The sequence below is a fragment of the Orcinus orca genome, chromosome 12 (genome assembly GCF_937001465.1).
Source record: "Orcinus orca chromosome 12, mOrcOrc1.1, whole genome shotgun sequence".
NCBI lineage: Eukaryota > Metazoa > Chordata > Mammalia > Artiodactyla > Delphinidae > Orcinus > Orcinus orca.
In genome coordinates, this window is record NC_064570.1 from 7182351 (window position 1) to 7197825 (window position 15475).

Here is a 15475-nt window from a genome sequence, read left to right on the forward strand (position 1 = left end):
GCAGCAGTAGCTAAAGGGTACCAGGTTTCTTTCTGAGGTAATTAAAACACTCGAAAATTGACCAGGTGATGTTTACACATACCTTCGAGCACACTAAAACAACCCATCTGGACACTTTAAATGGGCGAACTGTATGCCATGTGAATTCTATCTCAATAAATTTGTTTTATTTCTTTTTTTTTTCCCCTCCCTTTTTTTTTTTCGTGGGGACACCTCGGATATGAACCAAGGACCTCTTGATTGGCAGAAAGCTATTTAAAACAAAATAAATACGTAAAGGCAAGATACCTACTCCTATAGTTCTCTTACTCTCCATGTAAAACCCAGTTTCAGTCAGAATACTTCCTGATAGCCTAGAAATGGAATGTTTAAGAATTCAAATATATATACTTTAAGGTCAGTACAAGCTTTTAGCACCAAAAAAAAAGGGGCTATCTCACTTGTTCATGTCCTGAAGAAATTCTGAACAGCAAAACACTTGGGAAACTGTATGGTACAGATCTCTACATAACCAAATTACCTTACTTTAATCACCTATTATTCAAATTCTAACAAAATAATTTGAAAAAGCACTAGCAAATGAGCAGGATTTGAACAGAAGGCAATCCTATTTCTACTAAAACTAGGGGAATTAGGGATCTTATGACAGGTTCTACATCAACTCTCATTCAGAGAGCAGTTCTAAGAGGAGAGCTCTTACCAGGTATGTAAGATGTAGTATCCAGAGATGCAAAAACGAATAGAAATCTTGCATACGGAACCTTAAGAAAAGACACTCCTTTGTCTTTTATTAGTTCACAAATTCTCAGAAAATGAGAACAGAAAGGGAATACAACGGAAGAGGTGCCAAGAACCAGTAAAATTATTAAAGTCTTGTCAGTGATAATTCATTGAATTAACTCATTCATTCCATCAACAGATACTTATGCAGTATCTACCATGTACATAGCTATTAGAACAAGATTTACAGTGATATAAAAATACATACAACCTACATTATAAGCTCTTTTATGGCTTACAGTTTATGTAAGCTATGGTATTTTTCCATAAAATATAGAAAATGGTACTTATGGTATTTTTCCAGAAAAAAATGGGTCTGAAATGATTTTCCCTTAATTACATGTGTTGGACTTCCTAGCTTTAAAGAAATGGAAGAAAATTTAAAAGAAAATATTTAACTATGTGAACATTTAAAACTTCAATATATAAAAAAATAATAACTAAACATATTAAAAGTTAACCTGGAAAAAAAATGTCCTTGATTTATAAAAGAGTCATTATTGTAAAGTAATTATACTCCAATAAAGATGTTAAAAAAAAAAAAAAGACTCATTAAAACTGGCAAGAGGGCTTCCCTGGTGGCGCAGTGGTTGAGAGTCCGCCTGCCGATGCAGGGGACACGGGTTCGTGCCCCGGTCCGGGAAGATCCCACATGCCGCAGAGCGGCTGGGCCAGTGTGAGCCATGGCCACTGAGCCTGCGCCTCCGGAGCCTGTGCTCCGCAACAGGAGAGGCCACAGCAGTGAGAGGCCCGTGTACCGCAAAAAAAAAAAAAAAAAAAAAAAACTGGCAAGAAAAACCCTAAGATACCAACAGCAAAATAAGCAAAGAATATAAAAAGATAATTCACAAAATAAATTTAAGTAGCAATAAAACATGAAAATAGTTCCACCTATTTAGTAACCAGACACTCAAATTAAAACAAGATAACCCTTTCCGGGCTATTAAATTAGCGAAGACTTTTTATAATAATACTCAAAGCTAGAAATCTAGTAAGGTAAGCACTATTTGTGGCCTATACATTCATATAATCTTTTCAGAAGAAAATGTTTAACAGTAGATATTAAAACTCTGAAATGTGTTCAAACTCCTTTCAAATTCTACATTCAGGAAATGACTTTACAAGAGCAGTCAGAAGAGCATTAAGAGCTGTGGGTCAGCAGGTTCACGGCAGTGCTACCTAGGACAGCAAGAAACTGGTAATACGTAAATGGTTTAGAGCATGACCATAAACTGAAATTACAGAGCTATTTTTAAATGATGTTTTAATATGTTTACTAACATGGCAAATGCTCACAATATGTTCAGATAATATATCATGCCCACCTCAGTCTAGAGGGACCGACCTCTTCTCACTCCTGTATAATTTACTTGGCAATTAATCATTCTTTTGATATCTTTTATTGCTATAATAAACAATTATTTAAATCATTCACCACATCCTTTCACATTTATGCCTAAGGAGATAGCATATAAAATACAGGACCACAGACTCTGAAGCATAACAAGGATGAATGTGTCCTGACTCCAGGTATTCTAAACTAATACATCCATCTCTCTCTCTCTCTCTCTCTCTCTCTCTCTCTCTATCTCTCTCCCCTTTATTTATTTTTTTGGCCGCACTGCACAGCACGCAGGATCCTACTTTCCAGACCAGGGATTGAAACTGCGCCCCCTGCAGTGAAAGCCAGGAGTCCCAACCACTGGACCACCAGCGAAGTCCCCTGAACTAATACATCTCTTAAAGACTCACTTTCTCCACCTGAAAAATGCACATCTATTTTACAAGTTCACTGTAATCATTATATAAAACATGTTATACTATTTGAATGATGGTACACAGGTAGATGATAGATGTAAATTTACCATTTCTGCACCAGACCATGAATTATAAAGCTTCTATTTACCTTATCTCTTCTCCCTAGCTAAATTATAAATCCCTTGAAGACAGGGCATGTTTTACGTTACACTTACATATAATACAAGTATTATCTATCTGCCTAGGAGACTGTGAGAGGATTCAGAAGACAAGTGCCATTTGAAATGACTGCAGTAGAAAAGTGAGGAAAGGGTAGTTGATACACAGGAACCAATCTACTCAAAGGCAAGAAGTTGAGAAAAAAGATGCCATGTTCAGGAACGGGAGAGATGTTCAGTGTGGATGACGTCTATTTGGCCTGGACCTTAAGCTTAAAGGAGTTTCAAATTTAGCTACCTTTGAGTGGCAAATCTGTTTAGGGATGTATTGAAAGGTCCGCTCACAACAGACTTTAAGTGAAATTCATGGCCTCCCTATTTCTAGCTAAATCTGAGGGTAGGGAGATCTCCAACCCAGAAAGCTCCCTGGACCAGGGGGTAGGGGAGAGGAGAGAGGAGTTGTTATTTACTGGACACAGAGTCTCCGTTTTGCAAGATGAAGAGTTCTGGAGATCTGCCACAGTGTGAATGAATATACTTAAACACTACTAAGCTGAACACTTAAAAATGATTACAATGGTAAAAAACAACCCCGCCCCCCAAAACCCTGAGTGAATAAAAACACCCTGTGATACGTTTACACAATGAAGTACTTTATAGTAACAAAAATAAAAGAACCACTATCACCCAAAACAACATAGGTGAATCTCACGAACATCATGTTGCATGAAAGATGTGAAATATCACTAAGTGTCGGGGCAATGAGGAGAGGAGGGTAGTGGCCGTGCAGGGGCAGAAGGGGTCTCTAGGGTGCTGCTTCCTTCACACAGGTGATCTTTACAAGAGCAAGTTCACTTCTAGATAATTTATCATGCTACGCATTTCATATATATATTATACAAATGTCTGTGTTACATTATACAACAGCAAATATTACACAAAAATTTAAAATAAAAAAACCTGAGGGAACCTACCGGGTCCCACCTAATTGGTCAATTGGCCTCTCCTTTTCATCTCTGTATTATCAAATTCTGTGAATTGCCTATATAGTTGCCTCTATTATATATAATTCAATATGTAAAATTCTGTACTTACAGAGGAACAGATTATACCTAAAATATATATAGGTATACTCTTTAATACTGCAATTTCATTTCCAGGATTTTATCCTAATAAAATATCTTGGATATACATAAAAACTGAGCCAAAAAGAATGTTCATAACATTGTTGCTTATAATAGCTAAAGAAATGGAAACACCCTAAAAGTCCAACAAAGGACTAGTTAAATTAATTAAGATCACAAGCAGCTTCCTGGAATAGAAACATCAGAAAACACTCACTGGGGGTCAGGAGGCAGCTGCTACACAACAGAGGCTCCCACTGGCAGACAGAGATTACCCCCAATACTATGTAATAAGAATCACTACATCCCACTTTAAGTTTTCCATCACCTACAGACAGGTGCTTATTTTACTCGGCTGCTTCCCTGAAAGCACCTAGCATCGGCTACAGTCCAGGGTGCCCGTCTTCAACAAAGAAGGGCCATCTCAGGGCCGGTGGAAAAGGACTCTCCCATGTGTTATACTTTCAGGTACAGGCTTCTGATGGCCTCTTTAAACAGCTCTGAGATCACATCAGTGGAATGAGTCAGGATTTATAGAACTCTAGTCAAAGTAATTCAAAAACAGTTAAATTACAGTATTCCAATAAAGAGGAATATTGTTTGTCATTAAATATGTTTAAAACATGGGAAAGTGCTCATGATACGGTAGCTTCTAAAGATAAAATGTATGGAGGGGAAATATATATATATATATAAACATATATATAATATATGTAATTTATATACTGGATTGGCCAAAAAGTTCCTTCAGTCTTTAACTAAAATAAAAGACACATTCTTCATTTTCACCAAGAACTCTATTGAACAGCATATTCACCCTTTTGTTCCACTACCTTCTGCCATTTTTCAGGCAACTTCATAATTCCATCTTCCCAAAACTTTTTACCTTTTTGAGCAAAGAACTGTTCCAGGTGCCTCTTACCGTCTTCCGGGGAATTGAAATTTTTTCCATTAAGAGAATTTTGTAAAGACAGAAATAAATGGAAATCCGAAGGTGCAATGTCTGGTGAAAACGGCAGATGAATCAGAACTTCCCAGCCAAGCTGTAACAGTCTTTGCCTGGTCATCAAAGAAACACGCGGTCTTGCATTATCCTGATGGAAGATTATGTGTTTTCTGCTGACTAATTCTGGACGCTTTTTGACGAGTACTGCTTTCAGTTGGTCTAATTAGGAGCAGTACTTGTTGGAATTAATCGTTTGGTTTTCCGGAAGGAGCTCATAATAGAGGACTCCCTTCCAATCCCAACATATATACAACATCACCTTCTCTGGATGAAGACCGGCCTTTGCTGTGGTTGGTGGTGGTTCATTTCGCTTGCCCCACGATCTCTTCCATTCCACATTATTGTACAGTATCCACTTTTCATCACCCGTCACAATTTGTTTTATAAACGGAACGTTTTCCTTACGTTTCAGTAGAGAATCGCATGCGGAAATACACTTAACTTATGTGGAACCCGAACATCAAAGCGATTAATGTAACCAAGCTGGTGCAAATGATTTTCAATGCTTGATGCAGGTTATTTTGAGAATTCGGATATCTCCCTCGTGGTATAACACTGATTGTTCTCAACTAATGAGAACAATCAACTTCAGCTGGTCTACCTGACTGCGGAGCATCATCCAGCGAGAAATCTCCAACACGAAACTTCGCAAACCACTTTTGACACGTTCGATCAGTTACAGCACCTTCTCCACACACCGTACAAATCATTTTTGGGTTTCAGTTGCGTTTCTACCTTTCTTGAAATAATAAAGCATAATATGCTGAAAATGTTGCTTTTTCCCTCCCACCTGCAATATTAAAATGGCTACACAAAAATCCACCAATTTTGATAAGTTTTTTCTTTAAATGCACGCTGATATGTTAGGGTATATGTCACAATGCAACCCAACAAAATTGTCTGGAATGAAATTAAAGACAACTAAGCACTGCTAGTTGTCTTAACAGGAAAAAAACCTAACAAACTTTTTGGCCAAACCAATATATAAATCACACACACACACACACACACACACACACACACACACACACACACAGAGGTAAAGAGGTAAAGCTCAGGAAAGAAATATGCCAAAATGTTAATGGTGACTATTTTTAGATGGTAGGATTATGACTGGCTATTTTCTTCTTTATACTTTTCAGATTTTTCTACAATTGACACGTGTTACTTTTATAATCAGAGAGATTTCTAACTGATTTAGAAAAGTGATTTCATTCACTTTTCTAAGGCAACACCTAGACCAATTTGGAAAATATTACTCTTAAACATAATGCACAACATTTAAAAAAATGAAAACAGTCGTAATCTAAGTTGTAAAGACACGTCAAGTTAACCAAACAACTAAAAAGAAGTTCCAGAGAAAAAAGACTGAGCTGTGCCTCATGACCTAAAGGAGTCATTCAACCTGTAAACACTTCTGATTTTAGTGTCATGATTTATGATGCTCGTGTCAAAATTCCAAACACCTTTAGGAATATGCAAAATAATCACAGCTGAAGCAAAAGAGGGAATTTGGAAAAGCCAGGTCCCCAAATCCTCCTCCTCCTATGACTTCAACAGACATGGAAAAAACAAATGTTTCTTGAATAAAGATTACTGCAGCTATTTTAAAATGTACCTAGCCTCAAAACATACCTGATGGCTTTTTATGAAAATTAATTACAATGGACTTCCTCCCTTTTCACTTTAAATGAAAAAATAAAAGAAATTAATAAAGAGAACTAAATTACTGAGCACTTTATATAAAAGGCCATTATCTCATTTAATTTAGTAACAACCTACGAAGGAGGTGCTATTATTATTTGATTTTCAAAGGAGCAAACTGACTCTGAGAGAAGTTAAGTAACTTTCCCCAAATCAGAGGCTACTAATTAAAAGGTAAGATTCAAAGCCTGTCTGTCTAGTACCAATACCTCTGTGCCCTCCAATATATCCACTGCCTCCTCCATCCAACAAGTACCTGTGGAGAGCCTACCACTCATTAGACACTGTGCCAGGAATGGAGACCTAAAAGTGAGCCAAACAACCACATCCCTGCCCTCCTGGAGTCTGATGGCTATTGAGGCCAAGAGACAATAAACAAACGTTCATTCAAGTAGATAATTACAAATGGTGAGATGCCAGAACATGGTGGAGAACCACTGGGACTAGGAAGACTCAGAACAGAGGGACTTAATCTAACTTCTAGTGAAGGGGTATGAGGTTAAGGGAAGGCTGACCCTGAAGTAAGCAATGCTTAAAAGAAGACCAGGAGGAGGAGGAAGAATTAACAAGGCAAAGAAGGAGAGCAAAATATAACACCCCAGGTCATCCTTTTCTTAAAAATATACTTGGGGGGCTTCCCTGGTGGCGCAGTGGTTAAGAATCCACCTACCAATGCAGGGGACACGGGTTCCAGCCCTGGTCCGTGAAGATCCCACATGCTGCAGAGCAACTAAGCCCGTGTGCCACAACTACTGAGCCTGCGCTCTAGAGCCCTTGAGCCACAACTACTGAAGCCCGCGCGCCTAGAGCCCGTGCTCCACAAGAGAAGCCACCGCAATGAGAAGCCCACGCACCGCAACGAAGAGTAGCCCCCGCTCGCCGCAACTAGAGAAAGCCTGCGTGCAGCAATGCAGACCCAATGCAGCCAAAAAATAAATTTTTAATAAATAAAAGTATACTTCACTGCAGTGAAAATTGCTGTACCCTAACACACACACACACACACACACACACACACACACACAGAGCAGGAGAGAATGAGTTCCTTTTTTTTCTTTTCTTGAGGACTGCTCTACTGGAAAAAAAATTAAAATACATATTAGTGTTTCAGAGAAAAATGAACTAATTATCTAATGTACTCATACAGTCCAACACAAATTTTACTGTAAAATTAATACCAAATTTTAAACTCATCTTTACAACCCTTGTGTTTAAGGATAAGCAACCGAGAGAACAACCTTGAGACACAGGATAAGATGCATTCTTACTCCTGCCTTTGGGGAATAATGCTGTTTTCAAAGAAGAAACAGTCGGATCCAAATAGTGCCTAGCTTCTTCAAAGCGCCTTTTGACCATTTAGTGGATAAGCACAATACTTGTTCTCCTGACTCAATCTCAAGGGACAAAGGACAAAGTATTTGCAATAGCATCTTTTTAAAATTTTGGTGGAGCCGTGTTTTTCAAAATGAGGGTCACAACCCATTTGTGGATAATAAAATCAATTTAATGAGTCATGATGAACAATTTTTTTAGTAGGAGAACAAAACAAGAATTATCAGCATATATCATATATTACAAGGTCAAACACTGTTTCATAAATTTTTGTTTCAGTTATACAGCACCCACATACTGTTGTAAAACATATTTCCTACCATAGGTCACAAGCACGGCCAGAGTTTCAACATCACCACCCCGGGACAGAAATTACAATCTTACTGCCTGATTGACCTAAAGACTGAGCACAGAAAAACTAAGGCGATCTCTGAAAAGGTTGATTCTTTATTCTGTGAACTTGAAACAAAGTTTCATGGGAAAAAAAGGTGCGTACAATGAGTTTGGGGGAGATTTCAGGGTTGGGTGTTTCTTTTGCATTTTTTTTTTTTTCTGAAAACAAATCTTTCATCACTTCTCCACCCTGTAAAGTCCACTTAATCCAGAAAGCCTAGTATTCCATCCATGGTTGGTGTGCGGGCCTGAGCTGAAGAGCACCTTTAGCTCTGGACACTAACGGGAGCACAGAGTGACAGAAGGAACGGGAGGTGAGAGCCTGGAGACCTGGGTCCTAGGCTGTGACCCTGGGGAAGCTGCAGCCTCTGTAGGCTGCTTTTCTCACCTCTAAAATGAAGGGCATGGCTCAGATGCCCTGGTCCAGGAAGATCCCACATGCCACGGAGTAACTAAGCCCGTGCGCCACAACTACTGAGCCTGCACTCTAGAGCCCGTGAGCCACAACTACTGAGCCCGTACGCCACAAGTACTGAAGCCCACGCGCCTAGCGCCTGTGTTCCACAAGAGAAGCCACTGCAATGAGAAGCCTGCACACCACAATGAAAAGTAGCCCCTGCTCACTGCAACTAGAGAAAGCCCGTGCACAGCAACAAAGACCCAACACAGCCAAAAAATAAATAAATAAATTTATTTTAAAAAAAATTTTGTGAGAAAACCAACTTATACCTATATTTTTATGTTCCTACACAAAAAGACTTCAGAATTTTAATGGTACAATAAATTTAATGCATGTATTAAATTTTCTTCCAAACTATTTCCACTGAAAGACTAAAAAGGTTGACAATTTCTATTAATTTTACATCTCCAAACTAGTTGTCCTCTAATAAGCCCTGTTGAGAACATTCTACAGTTCAGCAGTATCCTCAAATAGCCTGCTCACATGCAAAAAGAAAAAAAAACCTCCACTGAAAACATCAAATCTGATCAGCTTTAAAGCTTAGCATCTACTTTTTTCCACAGAAGGCTTACTTCCTCTGAAATTATGCTGAAAGGAAATCCTCTTATGAAACGCTTTCGAAAGAATGCCTAATATATTCTTAATATCTTTCCCTGCTACTTTATAAACACTTGGCACCCATACGATCCATGAGACTAATACTTCTACTGATGTCTGCGAAATACGACAAACGAATGTTCTTACAGGTCAAAAACGAATTTTCATTTTGCCTATGCCATCAGTGAATAAATATCTAAAGGCAACTTGCACTCCATACGTGAGGGTGAGGTCTGTGGGAAATATAAGACTGTACCTACCACACCTACTTTCCAGAGAAATAATGTTCCTTTTAAAATACAGTGGTTTCAACCATGCCTCTTAAAAAGGGTAAAGTATTTTAACATAACATACATGTTGAGAATATAGTTATAGATCGAAGTAATAATTCTATGACTATAAAGACCACCACAGAGCAAAGCCCTTTGTTTGTTACTGCTGATGTTGCTTGTACCTCAACTACAAACTCTGTTATCCAGGATGAACTAAATAATTAAAGAAAACCAAATGGATATCGTCAGCTCAGACAGTGCATATATACTAAAATTTTAAAAAGGAAAATATAAATTAATTTAAAATTTGGCAACAATAGTCTCTTTATACAACATATAGAATCTTATCAATTTCAATTTTAGGAATAATGCAAAGTAAAGAGACTTAAAATGATAAATGTACAGGAATTTGGGCTCTCTAGCTTTTTATTGTAAAATAAAAACATGTAACGTTCATTATAAAAAATTTTAGGAAAAAAGTAGAATGTATCCCTTCAACCTTTTTTCTAGACACATACATACTTTTTTTTAATGGGTTCATACTAAGTATAAGGATTTTAAGAAGCCCAACTCAAATTATTAATGGTTTATGCAGAAATAAAGAATTTATCAATTCACATATCGAATCAAGAGAAAAATGGGGGTGAATGTAGCATAAAAGGACAATAGCCAAAGACTTCTTTTGGTCTCTTCTTTTCTCTGGGGTTCAACGTCACTGTCTGAAACCAAACTAGTTCTCTGTGAGATGGTGACTACGGTTCGGGGAGCTAGCTCTAGGCTCAGGACTCCACAGTACACATTTCAGTTACTAAAAAGAGCTTTTCTGTCCCCCAGCTCCAATTTGAAAAATCCTAGGAAAGAACTCGAATGGCCTGGCTTGCATCAAGCGCCCATCCCTATAGCCAGGAGTGCGTACGCCGAGGGCAGCTCCAATCTGTACCATGGAGCTAGAATCGAGAGGGGGGGTTGGGTGAGGGGGCAGGACAGTCACAGCTGGTGGAGAGATCTGTACGAGCTGAGCAGCCACCTCAAGTATTGGCTACCATCTTCTGCACATGCTGTTGTATAATCTGCTTTTCTCATTGAACACAGTGGTGGGTATGTATAAATCTGAAGTACCTGAGAATCTCTTTAAAAGTAGATACTCAGGTTCCACTTGTATGAAGCCTTATCTAGAAGGAATTATATCATGACCATTTGCCCATGTCACTGAATATTCCTTAAAAACATGGTTTTTAATAGCTGCACAGAATTCTCATGTAGGTCTAAATTTTTTAAATTTAATTTTATGGACTTCCCTGGTGGCGCAGTGGTTGAGAATCCACCTGCCAATGCAGGGGACACGGGTTCGATCCCTGGTCTAGAAAGATCCCACATGCCACGGAGCAACTAAGCCCGTGCGCCACAACTATTGAGCCTGCACTCTAGAGCCCACGAGCCACAACTACTGAAGCCTGTGCACCTAGAGCCCGTGCTCTGCCACAAGAGAAGCCATCGCAATGAGAAGCCCGTGCACCGCAAGGAAGAGTAGCCCGCGCTCGCTGCAACTAGAGAAAGCCCGCGCAGCAACAAAGACCCAACGCAGCCAAAAATAAATAAATTTATTTAAAAAATAAAAATAAATTTAATTTTATGACAAATCCAGAAAAACCACATACCATCATGATCTTTTTTGAACACAATACTCACAAGAGTCAAAAAGCATTTTATGAAAGCACCAACCACTGACATCTTTGCCACACCTTTTCCAGAAACTACGCCAAAGGACTCTTTGTCGGGGGCAGGGTCAGAGGAGTGGATTATGAGGAGGGTGAAGACAGGTGATCCTCTGAGACTTACCATTAGTAAAAATCTACCTCTGAGGGTTTTTTAAACAGATGTCTTTAAGGGACAATGATACAATATACCTCAAAGTAAAGCAGGAAAAGCAAGGTTTGTCATAATCTAATTAAAGTAAGACTGAAGATTAAAAACAAACACACTATAACCTAACAAACTGAGGGAAGTTAGTGACCAGAGGGAAAAGAAAAACAACAGCCCGTGTGAAGTCTAGGGAAACGAAAACCTAAGAGTAAGACTCTTGTTACCTGCCTCTCATCCTAGAAGCAGGGGGTACGCCTGTTAGGGATGCAAGCCAACCTGGTCTGTTAACATTAGTCACTGAGATCATTCAACTAATTTCCCTAGCTGATGCCATGCTTACCAATCAATCTCTTAATTATACTTTGGCTTTCTACAGGCAAAAGAATACACTGACCCACCAGGTACAGACAAAGCCAAGTAGGAGCTGAAGCACAGTACCTGCACCTCGCTTACCGTATGCTGCCCAGGGAATGCCGGCTTATAAAGACCCACCGCAGTCACTGGCCAAACTCTTTTTCCAACATTTCCCCCATTTTCTCTTTAAAGAAATTATTTCCAATGGCCTACTGACTGGAGGCATCAAAGTGTCTTTATAAACAATACACACCACCTGGTCAAATGAGAAGGCTAAAACAACAGCATGCTATGAGTAAAAATTATAACCACTAAAGAATGAGGAATTATTAAGTAGCAGGAAGTTATTAAGGCAACGTATCCAGTAAACAATCAAGACCTTATATCCCCTTATTTCAGCACAACCACAAAGTCCTTCTTGAAAGATGAGCTGTCCCCATTTCAGAACATGAAGGAGCTTCTGCTATCACTGGAGCCCTTTGTTACTGCTGTGTGGTCACTGCTTCTCTGCCTAAAGCCACCCCTGCCAACAGTATCTCCCCTAGTAAGGGTCTCAAGCCACGCCCATCACTGATGCTGCCAGGAGAGCCTGCAGCTGCACCATAAGGTGGGTTTCGCTAAGGAGAATAAATAAGTGACATCCAATGGCAAGACTGAAACAAGCAGGCTCCAAGGGGACATTCAAGGAGAGGGAGAGATCAAACCTCAAACCACCAGGAGGGACAGAATATTGAAGTACTTTTTTAGTAGTGAAACCCATTTTTTCAAATGAACTTATAAGAACCATATTATAAAAAGTAAATAAAGTCACTGGTTAAAAAAGGTTATTTCATGTAACAAGTACTTTACACGGGTCAATAAATGAGAACAAGGAGGCTATTTTTTTTAAAAAATTATTTAAAAAAATTTTTTTTTTAATTTATTATTTTGGTACTGGGTTTTTGTTGCTGCACAAGGGCTTTCTCTAGTCGCGGTGAGCGGGGGCTACTCTTGGTTGTGGTGCGCGGGCTTCTCTTGTTGAGGAGCGCAGGCTCTAGGCATGCAGGCTTCAGTAGTAGTTGTGGCTCACGGGCTCCAGAGCGCAGGCTCAGTAGTTGTGGCGCACAGGTTTAGTTGCTCGCGGCATGTGGGATCCTCCCGGACCAGGGCTTCAACCTGTGTCCCCTGCATTTGGCAGGCGGATTCTTAACCACTGCGCCACCAGGGAAGCCCTGACATAAACATTTTTATGAAAGCTTACAGGAGATAGGAGCAGTCTCGTATCAGCCTTAATAGCCAAGACCTGTGTTTCTTTTAAATGCAGATTCAAGAAATCACAAAAGTAAATTGTTCCAAATTAGTTTTAAAAGCTCTCCTTATAATCTCAGGATCCTCCTACAACTGACCCAGAAGCTTAAAAAAGAAATTATGAGGAATGCTTATTTCTAAGTTTAATCACTAACAATAACAACTGCTATCCTTATCATGAATTATTTATCAAAAACAAGGACAAGAAGTATCCACCACTGACAACAGGCAGTAAACCCATAAGAGCACTATCGCTTCTCAACCTGTTCTGTGTTCCCCGGTCATTGCATAACTCTCACATCAGCACACGCGGAGCAGATGTACTGGGCTGGCACCTGCCGCACTGCTGCACTGGCCAACGTGTGCGGGCCTGCTTTCCACAAAAGACCTGTGCATCAGATCAGCCTTCCTCATCGATGACACACCGACATGAAGTGCATGAACAAAGATGGCAGCTGGAGCTTTATTCTGGTCTGTCCCAGACCAGTTAACCTAGTAGCACAAGTCACGTTATTGGTCTCCTATGCGTTAAATGTGGCATCTAGCATTATTTGAAAATGCATGTTGAGCTTCTTTAAAATGGTTAAAAACACAGGTAAAAGAAATTCAAATAAACAACTGCAGAGCACCTGAAGCATCTTTTACTAATGATCTACAGTAAGTTGGTCAGAGGTCAGCTCTGTGTATTAAAGAGGTGGTGGTGACAATAAGGGCGTATAAAAGAAAAAATAACAGCTTTGTCAAGTAATGTTTTACAGATTTGCTATTGTAAAATTAACTGCAATGTTGCTAAGAAAAATATTTCTAAGATCTTCTTGTTCTGTACAGTGCTGTTCACTTAAAGTTGAAGCCGATTATCCTGACCTATTTCTACTATAACAAAGACAGAAATCTGGCTGAAAACTCAAGGTTTCTTTTTATCATTAGAGAAACAGTCATTTTTTACAGCACATTTGCAATTCTCTCTGTTCCTTTTACCTAAGAATGTTCACATCCATTTTTTCCCAGAGTATAGTTATACAGAATTATAACTTCTGATCTGCCCGTTTGTATAATGAAATCAACTCTCTTCTTCATGGCGGTTAAGAGCAGGGAATGTGCAGCCAGACCTGAGTTCAGCACTAACTGTGAAACCTTGGACAAAACACTTAACTTTGTGCCTCAGTTTCCTCATCTTAAAAAGAGACAGTAATAGTGTGCTCCTATTAAGGTTGTTGGTCAAGATTAAATGGGTTAATAGAAGCAAAGGAAATGGCACATTTTAAACGATTAGTAAGTGTTCGCTATTATTATTTTTAAAGAAAAACTTAAAGGAGTCAAAATACTCAAAGTATGAATCTACTACCAAATTTATATAATAAACTTTCTGACAAAAGTTCTAAAAATGTTAGATGTATTCCAAAGGACCAAAATGAATTCTCATTACACTATGTACCATTATTTACAGAAGCTGTTCCCTAAAAGTTCACAAGAGTATCTCGGAAGTACCTCAGAGTTAAGGAAAATGAAGAACGACTTTCTTCACAGCCTGTAAAAACAAAACAAATCTGTTTGGGCCGACTGGGTCATAACAAGCACGAATGTGGTTCCTGTATTCAGTTCTAACTACAGCTGCAGACTTTGTTTAAAATTTAAGGAGGAAAAAGAAAGAGGACACTTAACTCCCTTATTCCTGCAACTACAGAGCAAGATAGCAAGATGCAAGAGGAGACGTGGAAGTATTTTCCTTACAGGGGACAGGGGGCAGCAGTTTGCAAGTTTACACTGGGATGCAAAAGACAGGGGTAAGAGGGCATTTGAACATACAAACGGAGGCATATAAGAGGGAAATTCTTAGTTATGGTGAATTTCATCTCCCGATCAGAAAAATGACATAAGAATTCAGTAATAGAGCCCCTAGGGAACAGAATGCAACGAATGCTTTGGGTACCAAAGTTCCATATTAGAGCTTCCTGTGGGAGCAAAGTTTTCGACAAATCAATCCTTCACTTGATGTGCACGTGTGAGCAACAATCTGCACAACGCTACTACTCACGGCCGGTAAAAGGCCCTCAGAAAGAGAAACCAACCTGTTTGCACAGCCTAAATGCAGTTTCTCACAGGAGAGACAGCAGGCACACTCGGGGGGAGACAAACGGAGGGCAGGAGGAGAACGAAGGGGAAACAGCCAGTGTGCATCTGCTTCACGAGCGTCTACCTCTTTACTTGAGCGGGGGCGAGGGGGAGGTAGCATTTTCGCTTAGTAACGAGGGGCGTAGTTCCAGCGCGGCGCCGGTTCGGAAGCCTTGGAGGGGGAGGGGGAGGGGTGCCAGTCCCGGCAGGACCAGGGGCGCCCCGCTACGCTCCCGCCCCGCCGCATTCCCGGCGCGCGGCGATGCTGCAAGGAG

General features: G+C 39.7%; 1 protein-coding gene across 11 annotated transcripts in view; it reads right to left on the minus strand.

The window, feature by feature from the left end:
* MAP3K4 (mitogen-activated protein kinase kinase kinase 4) overlaps window positions 1–15475 on the minus strand; it is a 117394-nt gene that overhangs the window by 95347 nt on the left and 6572 nt on the right. The gene's annotated exons all lie outside the window — the stretch shown is intronic.